Source organism: Vombatus ursinus, unplaced genomic scaffold (assembly GCF_900497805.2).
Source record: "Vombatus ursinus unplaced genomic scaffold, bare-nosed wombat genome assembly UNPS02014874.1, whole genome shotgun sequence".
NCBI lineage: Eukaryota > Metazoa > Chordata > Mammalia > Diprotodontia > Vombatidae > Vombatus > Vombatus ursinus.
Genome location: NW_020954652.1, coordinates 16,115,617 through 16,128,790, shown reverse-complemented (window position 1 = coordinate 16,128,790; position 13,174 = coordinate 16,115,617). Strand labels below are relative to the sequence as shown.

The following is a 13,174-nucleotide window of genomic DNA, read 5'->3' as shown; positions in this document are numbered from 1 at the left end:
GCAAACCACTCAAGTACCTTTGCCAAGAAAATTCCAAATGGGATCACAAAAAGTTGGATACAACTGAAAATAACTGAGCAACAACCTGCCTTGACATATACAGTGTGGCTAAGATAAAGTCACTTGATCTCTCGGTGGCCCCAGGCAACTTCCTAAGACCTCAAATTGTAAATAAGTTGAAGAAGTGGGATACTTGAGAAAGTATCTGTTCTTTTTGGAATCTCAGGTGCAGAAAGGAGGGAGGGTGAAAAGAGGGAGAGAGAGAGAGAGAGAAAACAGATAAGGTGCCTTATACATTATCTCACCAGTTTCTAGATTGAAATCTTGAAAAGAGAGCAGTAGCCATAAAGAACATGGCCTCATCAAAAATAGGTATGCCAGACTAGCCTCATTTCCTTTGTTGACAAGGTTACTAAATCAATGGATCAGAGCAATGCTGTGAATATAGTTTACTTAGATTTAAGAAAATCATTTCACAAAATCTCAGACTATTCTTATTGGAAAAAGATAGAGGTGAAATTTCTAAAAAAAGATACAATTAATTATATTTGGAACCTGTTGGATTAATAGTTTCTATGACAAGTTGGAAGAAAAGTTCTGGTAGAGAATCCCAAGGATCTGTGCTTAGCTTAGTGTTATTTCATATTTTCTATTATTAACTTGGATAGTTAGAATAGCATTTTTATAGTAATTTAAGGTTTACAAAGAGCTTTATTAATTGTATATAAGTACACCATATATATACATGTATACACATGCATGTATGTGTATACATGTATATTGTGTATGTCAGGATATATACAATTATGTGTATATGTAAGGATATGTACATGATATATACATATATATGCATATATGTGTGTGTGTGTGTGTGTGTGTGTGTGTGTGTGTATCCATCCTTACAATAACCTAGGGAGGTAGATGCTTTTATTACCCCATTTTACAGATGAGAAAATAAAAACTAAGGGACTTGTCTATGATCATACACCAATAAATCTAAGGTGGCATTTGAACTCAGGTCTTCCTGAGTTCAGGACAAATGTTCTACACACTGTACCATCTAGCTGCCTAAAAATAGGTGGTTTATCAAATTTGCAGATAAGCTGGAAGGGATAGATACTAGGTGGGTGTAAAAGTTCAGGATCTAAAAATATCTCAAAAGGCTTTGAGGTCTTTCAAAGAAGATGAAGTTGAACTGAAAATATATAAATTTGATGAAGATAAATGCAAAGTGTTGTATTTGGTTCAAAAAAACAATCAACTTTACAAGTACGAGATGGGGGATTCCTGACTAGTTAGCAATGTCTTGTAAAAAGATCTCCAAATTTTAGTGGTCTGCAAACTTAATATGAGTCAACAGCGTGATGTGGTGACCACTAATATTAGTGTAATTTTAGGCCACATTAACGGAGTGATTATAGTGCCCAAGACCACAGAGTTTCAAGGAATTCTATTTTGGTCAGACCACATTTGGAATGTTGTGTTTAGTTCTAGGCACCACATTTTTAGAAGGAAGTTGATAAGGTAGGAGAACTCCAGAGGAGGGTGTCTAGGACAATGAAGGGCTTTAAGATCATATCATACAAAGACCATTTGAAGTAACTTGAGATATTTAACCCCAACAAAAGACTTCAGGGGAACATGGTGTCCTTCATATATTTGAAAGGCTTTCATGTAGAAGACATGTTCTCATTGATCCCAGAGATCAGAACTAGGAGCAATGGGACGAAGTTACAAAGATTTTGTACACTTTGGCTTACATTTAAAATAAAACTTCCTAAAAACAAGCACAATCGAAATGTAAAATGGACAGTCTGTGAAGGGAGTGGACTTAATTCACTTTGGGTCGAGCGATGAAGGATGATTATTTGTTGGGTAAATCATAGAGCAGAGTACTCTATTCAGGCATGAGTTGGAATAGGGGCCCTCTGAGGTCTCTTCCTACTCTGAGGTTCTATATGAAGATTCCTCTTATTTTTTTTTACCCTGTAAGGCAGCAGGGAATCCCTGAAATAGTCTCATATTTTTCTTCTCTCCTTGCTGCAGAGAGACCAAAAAAAGTGTCTTGCAAATGTGATCTGAAGGATTTAAATATAAAGAAAAATTTCCTGGCAATGGATGTCATTAAATATTGACATACATGTCTACAAGAGGCTAGGGAATCTCAGAAGATTTTTAAAAATAAAATTGGGGGGATGGTTTATATGTAGTCTAACCTTAAGTTAGATGGATGAATTATTTAAATTCTTAAAACTCTGTACCAGGCCTATTTTTTTTTTACCAAATAAGGAATTTTTAAAAGAAAACAACATTTTAAAAAAGCTTCAGGGTCAGACTAACCCCAAACAAACATAGTTTATTTTTTTTTTAATCTTCTAGCCCATCTCTGCATTTCTGCAGTGACTGTCACTGTGGGGTTTTTTGACAAGCACAGATAAAGGTGCCTAGATTTCCCTCCTTCTTCAAAAGTAATCATTTGTTGACAACGAAAAATACAGGAAACAGACTTTGGAAGCTGGGGCTCCAGGGATTAGGTACTGAGAGTTATGATTAAGCCAGGGCCTGTTTCTTTATAGTCACCCCATGAGCTAACATTCTGGGAAAACTGCTTACGTGTCGCCAACTCTCAGAAGACTATTAGGTGAAAGTAAGCAAAATAAAGTCATCTCACACACAAGCTCCTCATGAGAATCTTGTTCACTCAGAAATCCTTCTGGATGAAACATGGTGACTTCCACAAATAATCCAGCTTACAATAGGTCAGTTTCACTCAATGGAGAGATTCTACAGATGGCCAATAGCACTTACAAACTACTACTGTCATCCCCATATCAAAAAGGCCACAGAAAAGAGAAAGGAAAGATGGAATTTCAGTGTCCCAGAATCTTAGACGTGGAAGTGTCTGCCTAGGCCAACACATACTTGGACAAAATGACCTTCTATCTCAAACCTCACATGTCTGCCTCTGCCTGACAGTCTCCAGGGAGGGGGAACCCATTACCTCTAGAAGCTGCCTGTTCTGTTTTTAGATGACTTTACTGGGAAGTTTTCCCTTAGTTCTAGCTTAAATCGTTTTGTCTGTAATTTCCCACTAGGCAGGTGGGGGGGCAGAGTGGGTAGAGGGATGGGCCTGGAGTCAGGAAGACCTGAGTTCAAATATGATTTTATACATTAACCAACTATGTGACTCTGGGCAAGTCACTTAATCTTTGTCAGCCTCAGTTTCCTTGACTGAAAAATGAGGATAATACAATGATAACATTAATAACATAATAAAAATGAGAGTATTTGTAAGGATCAAATGAGGTAATATTCATAAAGTACTTAGCAATGTCTAACACATAGTTGGCGCTATATTAGTGCTTATCATCTTCCCTCCCTTTGCTCCTACTTTTGCCTCTGGGCAAGTCTATTCCTTATCCCAATGATTACCCACTTAATTTTTAAAGCAAACTTAGCCTGTTCCTAGAAAGTCTCCTTTTCTCCAGTTCCTTCCAATAGTCTTCATATAGTTTGGTCTCAAAGCCTTTCATTGTCCTCTGAATTTTCTCCAGCTTATTATTGTCCTTTCCAAAATAAGATATATATTTATGGCAAATCTTTAAATCTAGGATATAATTATATACATCGAAAATTGGGTCAGCCCTAAAAGTTATCACTTTCTATATTTAGCCCAATATGTAATGTCCAGTTTTGTAGAAGTGATTCTTCTTCAGATACAAATTAGACTATATGGTCTCTGAGGGTTTTCCTAGTGTAAAATTCCGTGATTTTCCCAAATCACGAGGCATCTTTCAAAATCTAGTTCCACCTTAGGTGCTATCTATACAGCTTCGTACAAGTCACTTCCCCTGTCTAGGATTCTAGTTCATCATCTATAAAATGATGAAGGTTAATTATATGACTATATCATCATCCTCATTAATGTAAACATCACACACACACATATATATACAAAAACATTTAATTTACAAGTAACTTCCTCTTCCTTTTCCAGATCAGATTGCCCAATTAAACAATCTTGTGATCTTTTAAAAAAGATTGTAAGCAATCTTTTCCCAGGGAAACAGACCTCGTCCACTGAGCCATAGCTAGAGATTTGGGTGCCTAGAGCAAGTGACTTGAAATATGGCCTTAAATGAACTAATTAAGATAGAGAGTCAGAAATCTTGGGAAAGCCAAAGACCATTCTGGGGAGGCTTAAGGAGACAGAGACTGGAGTATAATTAGGGAAGAGCTCAGATGGCCTGAGAAAGCCTATCATATGTTAGCTCCCTATTCTAACTAATTATTCTTGATAACAATGACTTAGTAAGCTTGGTTATTTCTTTTTGCTGAAGGAGCTTAGGTGCTCCATCCTACTGGACACTGCCATCCACTCTGCCTTTCTATCATCTTGATCCCCAGGCCTTGGCATATGATCTACTATTGAACCTTCCTTTATGTAATGTCTATCACATTGGAATGTGAGCTCCTCGAGAGTAGTGGCTGTTTCCCCTTTCCATTTGTATCTCCAATCCTTAGAGTCGAAGTAGGACACTTTGAACACAGTACGGACTTAATACATCCTCTTTCATTCATTCCTTCGTTGTCATCTAAATTTCAGTTCCCTGGGGTAAAATACCAGTCACCTTCATGCTTGCCTGTGAGAAATTAGTCACCATTGTACTGTGGTAGAAAGAGTTTTAGGTTTTGAGTTCATCAGACAACTTGGGTTTATCCCTTTTATTTATGACCTGTTATGACCTTGGGCAAGTAACTTACCCTCTGTGAGCCTGGGTCCCTCATGTGTAAAATGAAGCCAACAGCCTAGGTGATTTCTAAGGTTCCTTCTAGCTCTAAATCCTATGACCTTGAGAAGATAAAAATATTCATTAAAATCACACATATGACAATTAATTCTGTTCCTTGAACAACAAAACCTACTCTACTATTATATATGATATATAATAAATATACTACATATTATCCCTTTGGCTATTTTTGCAGAAACAGTTGAGGCCTTCTAAAATACTTTATTTACCCTAGTAGGGAGGGAAAAAATCTATCCACTCATTTCTTGAAAATTTAGGCCCAACTTCTGATTGTTAAACAGATTTGACAATCTGGTTTACTTAACAGATTCTCAATGTGGTGTGATGTAAACTTTCCTGTTTTTACTATATCACTTTTTGAAATCAGGGTTGCTCAGTGGGATGGTATATACTTCACAAGGCAGAAGAGGGCTTTGTTGTAGATGTGAAGGAAAATATGAGAAGTCACTATGTGCTTTTGGTGAATGTGAAAGGGCCAGATGATTGAGACATTGAACTGGGAAAATAAGTATTATTTTCTCTGATTTCACAGAAAAATTACAGAACCTATACGCTGTATCTTGCCTTTGATTTAAGAGAGCCAAATTCTGATCAATCAACATAAGTGACCAACTGTTGGTCATATTTGACTTTGTGCACCAACATTCCCCTGAAAGCTAATGAGTATCCCTCAGAAATCAAGATGAAATTTCCTCCTTTTATTTTATTGGGCAACTCATCGTCCAGTTGCTAAAATCAGACTTAGTCTGATTCTAGATAGGCCCCGGGAATGTGGTGATACATACCATTACCTTAACTATCGTTTTCAATCTGATCTTCAAATTCATATTATATACGCTCAAATTTTCAAGTGGACCTGTGATCTCCTTGAAATGGATGTTCCAAAGATTTAGAATATGGTCCATCAACACTTGCTTATCCCATATGATTCTTCTTCATAATCTGCCATAAGTTTGCCCCCAGTGGTAGGGAAGAGGATGGAGGGAGTTCCCTGGCAACTAGGCCGTGTGGTGGATAGAGTGTTCAACCTAGAGTCAGGAAAACTAGAGTTCAAATCCAGCCTCAGAAACTAGTTATATGATCCTGTGTAAATCAATCATTGTCTGCCTCGGTTTCCTTTTCTGTAAAATGGGGATAATAATAACACTTATTTCCCAATGTTGTTACAAGGATTAAATGATATGATATTTGGAAAGCATTCTACAAATCTCAAAGTACTACATAAATAATAGCTATTATTATTACTATGATTTTTATTGTTCCTCAATCTTTGTCAACATTTTGAGGATAGCAGTGGAACACACAATCAGTGTACCTGTTGCTTATATATTACTCTCACCCTGTGATCAGTCCATCTTCTTTTTCAATCATACATTTCTTGAGTGACCATTTTTATTCTATTTCTTCTTAGTAGTTCTGTACAGGTTAAGTGTGACCACATGCTTACACCGCCCCCCCCCCCGCCATGAACCTCTCTATTGTCCTCTGAGTGATAATCACTTTCAACAGAGATTATATGAAATGTGCCATGACTCATAGCCACACAGTCCAGCAGGAGAATATTAGATGTTAAAAAGATGGATCTTCTTTTCAGGGGCAAGTTTAGGGTCCTTAAAAGAAGTCTGCAGTTTCTCTAAAGACAATGCAGCTTTCTCATAGACACTTTTAAATTGGAAGGTATTTTTTCAGAACTCAAAAAAAACACATCTTTTCTGTGACTTGTAAGAAAGCATTGCTGAAGATTTCATTAGTCCCTCAGAGTAGAACCTTCAGAGTAAGATTATTTTTTACCTTTTAGATTACCTTTAGAGTTCATCCATAGCTATGATTCTCATGACTCTCAAATCACAATAACCCTGTGAGGTAGGTGCTATTATTATCCCTATTTTACAGATGGGGAAACCGAGGTGAAAGAGTTTAAGTGACTAAGATTTGAACTCATTATCCTGACTCCAAGGCCAACACTCTCTAGCCATTGCATCACCTACTTACCTCCATAGACATAGAATCCTACCATGATTATCAGAGCCCCCTCTCTGCTCCTTGATTTTGCAAACTGTCTGTAAATACATGACATCCATGAGACCACATTACATTTCCTCTCAGCATTGGACGAGGGCTGTTTGCTCAGGGAACAGCCCCATGACAAGCGAGAGTTAATAAGTTTTCCATGCTGTCAAAAGTAATAATATTAATGTGCCATTCTGAGTTAAATTAATTTTGTTTTGTGCACCGGCCTGCATAAACATGAATGACATTTAGAAATACAACCAGGCAGGCATTGAGAAGAAGCCAAGAAAGTAGAGCCGAATGAGATGCAGTCATCAGAGCAGAGCCACCAGCTGCAGGCATTTGTAAGGCGAGGCTGAGAGGAAAGGGTGTCATTACAGCAAACTTATGGCTTTGGGTTTTAGTTCATTTCCTCCTTTTCTTTTCTTTCTTTTTTTTTAAATTTAGAAGAAACATTTCATCTTCAGGAAAAAAAAAAAAGAAATGCAAGATGTTTGACATCTTGGCCCCCTGTTTGGAAATGAAAGCACATCTTTCAAATCTCTGATTTGAAGTGCCTTCAGACAGATTTTTTTTTTCTTCCTCTGTCTGGAAGAGGCAGCTGATTGGTAATAGCTTTTAAAGTAATGATTGTAAAGTGGCATTTTCAATCCAAAATGGGGGTGTTTGTTTCATAGACTACTTGAGGGTATTCCTCCCCAAAGGCAGATAGGAGTTATGTCTGCACACAGCTAAAAGAAAAATGTTGGACATAGAAAGGTAATAGCCAAGGGTGACTCACTGGTCACGTGGCCAAAATGATCGGTGAAAATAGATTGCCTCTTTCTTCTGGAGCATTAATATTTCAAAAAAATTACAGCCACAAATCAAATTATAGCTCAACTGCAGATTTCCCGGTTAATATGGACACTATAAACAGGGACTGGGTAATGTTTGGATTTCTCTCAATTCCCCCGTAAGTATCACAGGAAGATTCAATTAACCAATACCTCATAGCAGTTAGTCATGGAATCAGAGGTCTAGAATTGGAAGATGTGAAGGCAAATATGAGATCTTCCACTCCTTCTTGTTAAAGATGAAGCTGAGGATTAAAGATATGATAAATGACCGGCCCAAGATCACATAGGTAGTAAGTGACGGAGTCAGGATTTGAACTCAGGTCTAGGGCTCCCAAGTTTGGCATTTCAGGTTCAGTTCTCTTTGCACCCCACTAGTCCCTACCTTTTCCTTTACTAATGAATCATCACATTTTTTTCTGTTGAAGGCTCCTTTTGGCTTCCAATTCTAGTTCCTAGGCCTCCTCTGAACATAGATTGTAAGTAAAGTTTTCTTTCCTCATTGTGGAGATCCTAATGGCCCAATACCAGCCTATCTTTATTTTTTCCCTTCACCAATAGATAAGCAAACTGAGCACCTAGTATGTGCAGGTCATTTCAATACTTTGATGAGAACATGATGGGGCACTCCCTCCATCTGTACAAATCACAACTTACCCTTGTCCTCTAGCAGTGTATGACTCTTTATCTTATTCTCAGGTCAGAGACAGGGTGGAAAGGTCCATCCAGGATGTCTCAAGCCTTCCCAGAAGGCACTATCTACTATCTACAATTAAATCTTTTTTTTGGTTAGGCAATTGGGGTTAAGTGACTTGCCCAGGGTCACACAGCTAGTAAGTGTCAAGAGTTTGATCTGAGGTCATATTTGAACTCAGGGCTTCCTGACTTCAGGGCCACTGCTCTATCCACTGCGCCACCTAGCTGCCCCAACAATTAAATCTTTAAAGTGAAAAAATGTACCATAGGTATCTGGTAATGAGTTCACTGACATATTAAAAATGAATCATAGTAATACTTTTTCCCCAATAATTTTATCAGGGTTTGTTTTGGGTTTTGGCTTGGTGTTTTGTTGTAGTTTGCTTATTTTGTTGTAGCAACACAGAAAATTTTCCTCTAAGCAAATGAGACTTTGAATCACCACCCATGATGAACAATCACTCCTCACACTCATGGCTGAGTCCTATCAAGTGAGATAATATTTGTAAAATGCTTAGCACAGTGCCTGGCACTTTGAAGGCGCTTTATAAATGTGTATTCCCTTTCCTTTTCCCTTTCTTCTTCTTGATATCTGATTCCTTCTTAGACCAGTCAACTATTTGCTTCAAAATTGCTCTTGATTTAAAATCATAGATTATGCAGGGATTGAAAAGATCTCTGGGGTCATCTTGTCCAACCTTCTTGTTTAACAAAGGAAGAAATAGACATCCAAAAAAAGTAAAGAAATTTGTTATAGATAATTTTTTTCAGTCCAGATCTGTGATTTTTTTCAATGAAGGAAATTCCCTGTAAGGAAAACTTCCTCTACCAAAACGCATAAGTACTTGTTTGAAAACTTACAATTTTAGACAGTTGCCTCGGCATCGAAGAGCTAAATAGCTTGCTGAGGATCACTCAACTAGTATGTGACCAAAACAAGATTTGTACCCAAGTCTTCTTGACTATGGCACCAAACGTCTAGCTGCAAAAACACTCCATTTTGCCCAAATCCATCCATTTACTTATGAGTAGATATGGAATCCAAATACCCTAATTTGTGTTCATTTTACTACTCCATACCAATTTTCTCTGTTTTACCCATATGAGTTACTGATTGAGGAATACAAGGCAAGTCACATCACTTGTAAAATTTTTCATTAAGTGGAATTCAGGAGAGTGGTAAAGGAGGTTACATCAATCCTAGTTCTCATGGTACAGATACAAGCACTTCTAGCCTGATATATCTAATGTATCGATACTTTATGCTAAGCTTCCACTTTTGAAAACTCAATTCTTTGTAAGAGTCAGGAAATGAACAATCCATTGCGCTTTTGTTCCATCTTTATTCTAAAAAGCAGATGCCTCAATCAAAAGCCAAAATCCTTCATTTCTATACATTTGATGCCAGCTGCTTACATTTAAAGTGCTGAAGTCAGTATCTCCATCAACACATGTGATGAGGAACGATTGGGGGGAGGGAGAAGAAAGGGTGATTGGTTGGCTTCCTCTTGGTTTTAGTAAACTTTTCTCTGTTCTTCAAATTATTTGCTTCAGGTATGTCATCAGCAACTGATACCATTAAAGATGGCCAAGTGCTCATCAATAAATTTTCAGGAAATTATTGTGCAAGAAATGTTATTTTCCCATACTGTCTTCCTTCTTCAGTCAACCACCTGACCTATCCTTTTCCTCCTCCTCCTCTGCTTTGCAGTCCCATACTTTCACCTTTTTGAAAACATTTCTGAAAAATCATCATCTTAGGAATGAGGGCTATGCCTTCTTACTTAAAAGTAGAATGTAAGTTCCTTGAGGAGGTATTTCATTTTTGCCTTTCAATCCACAGTGTGCAGTAAAGTACCAGCCATATAGTAAATGCTTAATGAATGTTTCTTGATTGACAGATTGATTATAGTTTAGGACAATTTATTTTGAAGCTCTACATCCCCACTGACTTACGACTGACCCAATAGTTGCAACTCATCCCAACTTCTCATTGATTACTATGCACCCACTTACACAGTAGAGGTGGTAGCTGAGGCTGCACCTGCCATCTTCAATCAACCAACCAACAAGAATTTATTAAGCTCCTGCTGTGGACTAGGTGCTGTTCTAGGTACTAGAGATACAAAGATGAGGGTTTATTAGCTTCTGACTTCAAGTAGCTTACATTCTATCCTCTACACACCACTCTTATTTACTCTGGGCTCCACTCACTTCCTCTGCTTTCTTTACTGGGGCAGGTCTGTCTGAGATTGGCTAACATTGTCTCTGTGACAACCAGTGGGTACAGATGAATTGCAATGTACCAAAGGGACTGAATTTGGAAGTTCTGAAGCTTCCTTACACAGGTTCTTAAGACAAAGTCACGAGTATCAATTGCTATTCTTTCTGGTCAACAAAATCTTGGCTAGAGGGTTTTGTTTGTTTGTTTCATATGAACTAGTGACATCAAGAATGAACTCTTAATTACTTTGTTGCTGTAGGCACCACAATTCAGGAGTACTATTTCTATAGCCCAAAATACTCAGAGAATGACCTTCAAACTGTCTCCATTGATCTTTTTATTCATTTTTTTAATTAAAGCATAAAACACAACTATTTTCAATAGGATATAAATGTAACCCCTGAGGTTTTTGTTGTAAAATATATATTTGAAATATCGCCCCCAACCAATCCTTCCTGACATTTATCCTTTTCTCACCTTAAAAATCACCCTTCACATCCAAAATAGCTTCATTCTCAGAATCACCTCTTCCTCTTATGGATTTCCTCCTCTAAAGCCTCCAAACACTTTGCCACTGGAAGATCTAGGCTAGAGATGCAATATAGCTGAACTTGTGTCTAGACAGTCGAGTTTAAATGGCAATTTTAGAATTGTTGGTATTTTTCCTAATTCATTGCTGATAACTAAGAATAATTACATCCCTAGACATATTCATCTTCTTTCTGCCAAAGAGCTTTTATTCTCATAAATATGATCTCATTTGACCTCCTTAAATCTCAATGGGGTAGAAATGAGCAGATTGTAATCTCTTTATTGATAGAGGGGAGGTGTATCCTGGGTACTTTTGGTCATTCTGTTTCACTCAGCCAAGCTCTAGGAAGCAAAAAAAAAAAGAAATGTGGAAGCCTGTATTTGGATATTGTTCTGCTCCTCTGAGAAACCCTCTTACCTAAATGAACTGAAATTTTTATGGAAAGACCTTGAGAAAGCCATTTAGGAATTGTAGCCTATGATTGCTTTATCCGGGAAGTGCACACAGGAAGGCATGAGCACACTTTAATCTTTCCTACCGAGTCTGCATAATAGCATAAGAAGCAGCCTAAAGAAAATTGAGGCTGGGAACCAGCTTACACCAGGGAAACTGTGCCTTCTATTTTTTTTCCTCCAAATTCAGGGCTTATTTCTCTGACATTCTCTCAGTGCTACACTAATAATAATGAATAGAGTGAACAGTTGGTTGGATAAACAGCCCTGAAAAGGGCTTAGCAAGCCCTCACACCAGGGGTCATCCCTTGACATCCCCACCTGTTGCTCTAAGAAGCTGTAGTATGTCCAGCAGCCACATCCCAGTAAAACCATCTTGGCAGACCAGGTTGAAGGTAACCAACAGGTCTCAAACTCATTGTGAGTTAGGAGGATGCCAACCCCAAGCGTGTGAAGACTTCCCCCACCCCTGGCAGACCAGGCAGATGAGAACTGTATGTTACAACGGCCATGAAGGCAGCTGAAGTAGGCACTATGGAGCCTTAGACCTTGGACAAGCATGAAAGACACCAGGGTCATCCACTGCATCCTATGCCCTTGCCAGTGAAGAAGCAATAAACTGTAGCAGCTGGGAGTTCTAGACTTAAACTCAGAAAGTCCTGGGTTCAAATCCCAGCTCTGAAACTAGCTATGTGATAATGGACACATGGTTGAAATTTTCTAAGCCTCTAAGAGTTACCTAAAGTTCTAAATTAAAGATGGGAAATGTTTTGCTAGTAAAATCCATGGGTCACAAATAAGAGAGTGAAGAAAATGTCAGAAAATCAAGATAACTTTTAGAAGCTAAGAATATATTCGAATCATAGAAATATAGAGATGGAAGAGAAATTATCTAGCCCAACCTTCTCATTTGACAAATGAAACTGAAACCTAGAGAGGTCAGATGACTTGCCCAAAGTCAAAAATTGAGTTGATTGACAGAGTTTGGAATTTAAATACCTACTTCAGAAGTATTTAAGAAGTCCCTCTGTGACCTTGCCTGGCTTCTAGTTCTCTTTCTTTGAAGTACAACTGTACCTTAACTATATAAAAAAGTATTTCATTTGTAAAGACCTCTATGGAAGTCTTTTTTATCATAGTTTTTTTAATGTTCAGTTCTAGATTCTCTCCTTCCCTCTATCCCCTCTCTCACTCATTGAGAAGGCAACAAATGGGATACAGACTCTCTCTCTCTCTCTTTCTCACTCTCGCTCTCTCTATATATACATACATATACACATGTGTATACATGTATATATGAGTGTATATGTATATAGTCATGTAAAACATGTTTCCACATTAGTCATATTGTGAAAAAAGCAAGAAAAGTAAAATTTTTAAAGAGTTCATCAACTCCTTCTCTCTGGAATTAACCTTTTTCATCATGACTCCTTTGGAATTGTCTTGGATCATTATCTTGATCAATGTTATTAAGTCTTTCATAATTGATCATATTACAATGTTTATGTTACTGTTCTGATTCTGTTCATTTTACTTTGCATTAGTTCAAGTAAGTCTTAACCAACCTTTATAACCTATTGTTGTTAACCACCACTCGCCAATGGAGAATT

The 13,174-nt window shown here is 37.7% G+C and overlaps 1 protein-coding gene across 1 annotated transcript in view; it reads left to right on the top strand.

The window, feature by feature from the left end:
* SYT1 (synaptotagmin 1) overlaps nucleotides 1-13,174 on the top strand; it is a 484,861-nt gene that overhangs the window by 320,480 nt on the left and 151,207 nt on the right. The window lies entirely within an intron of this gene.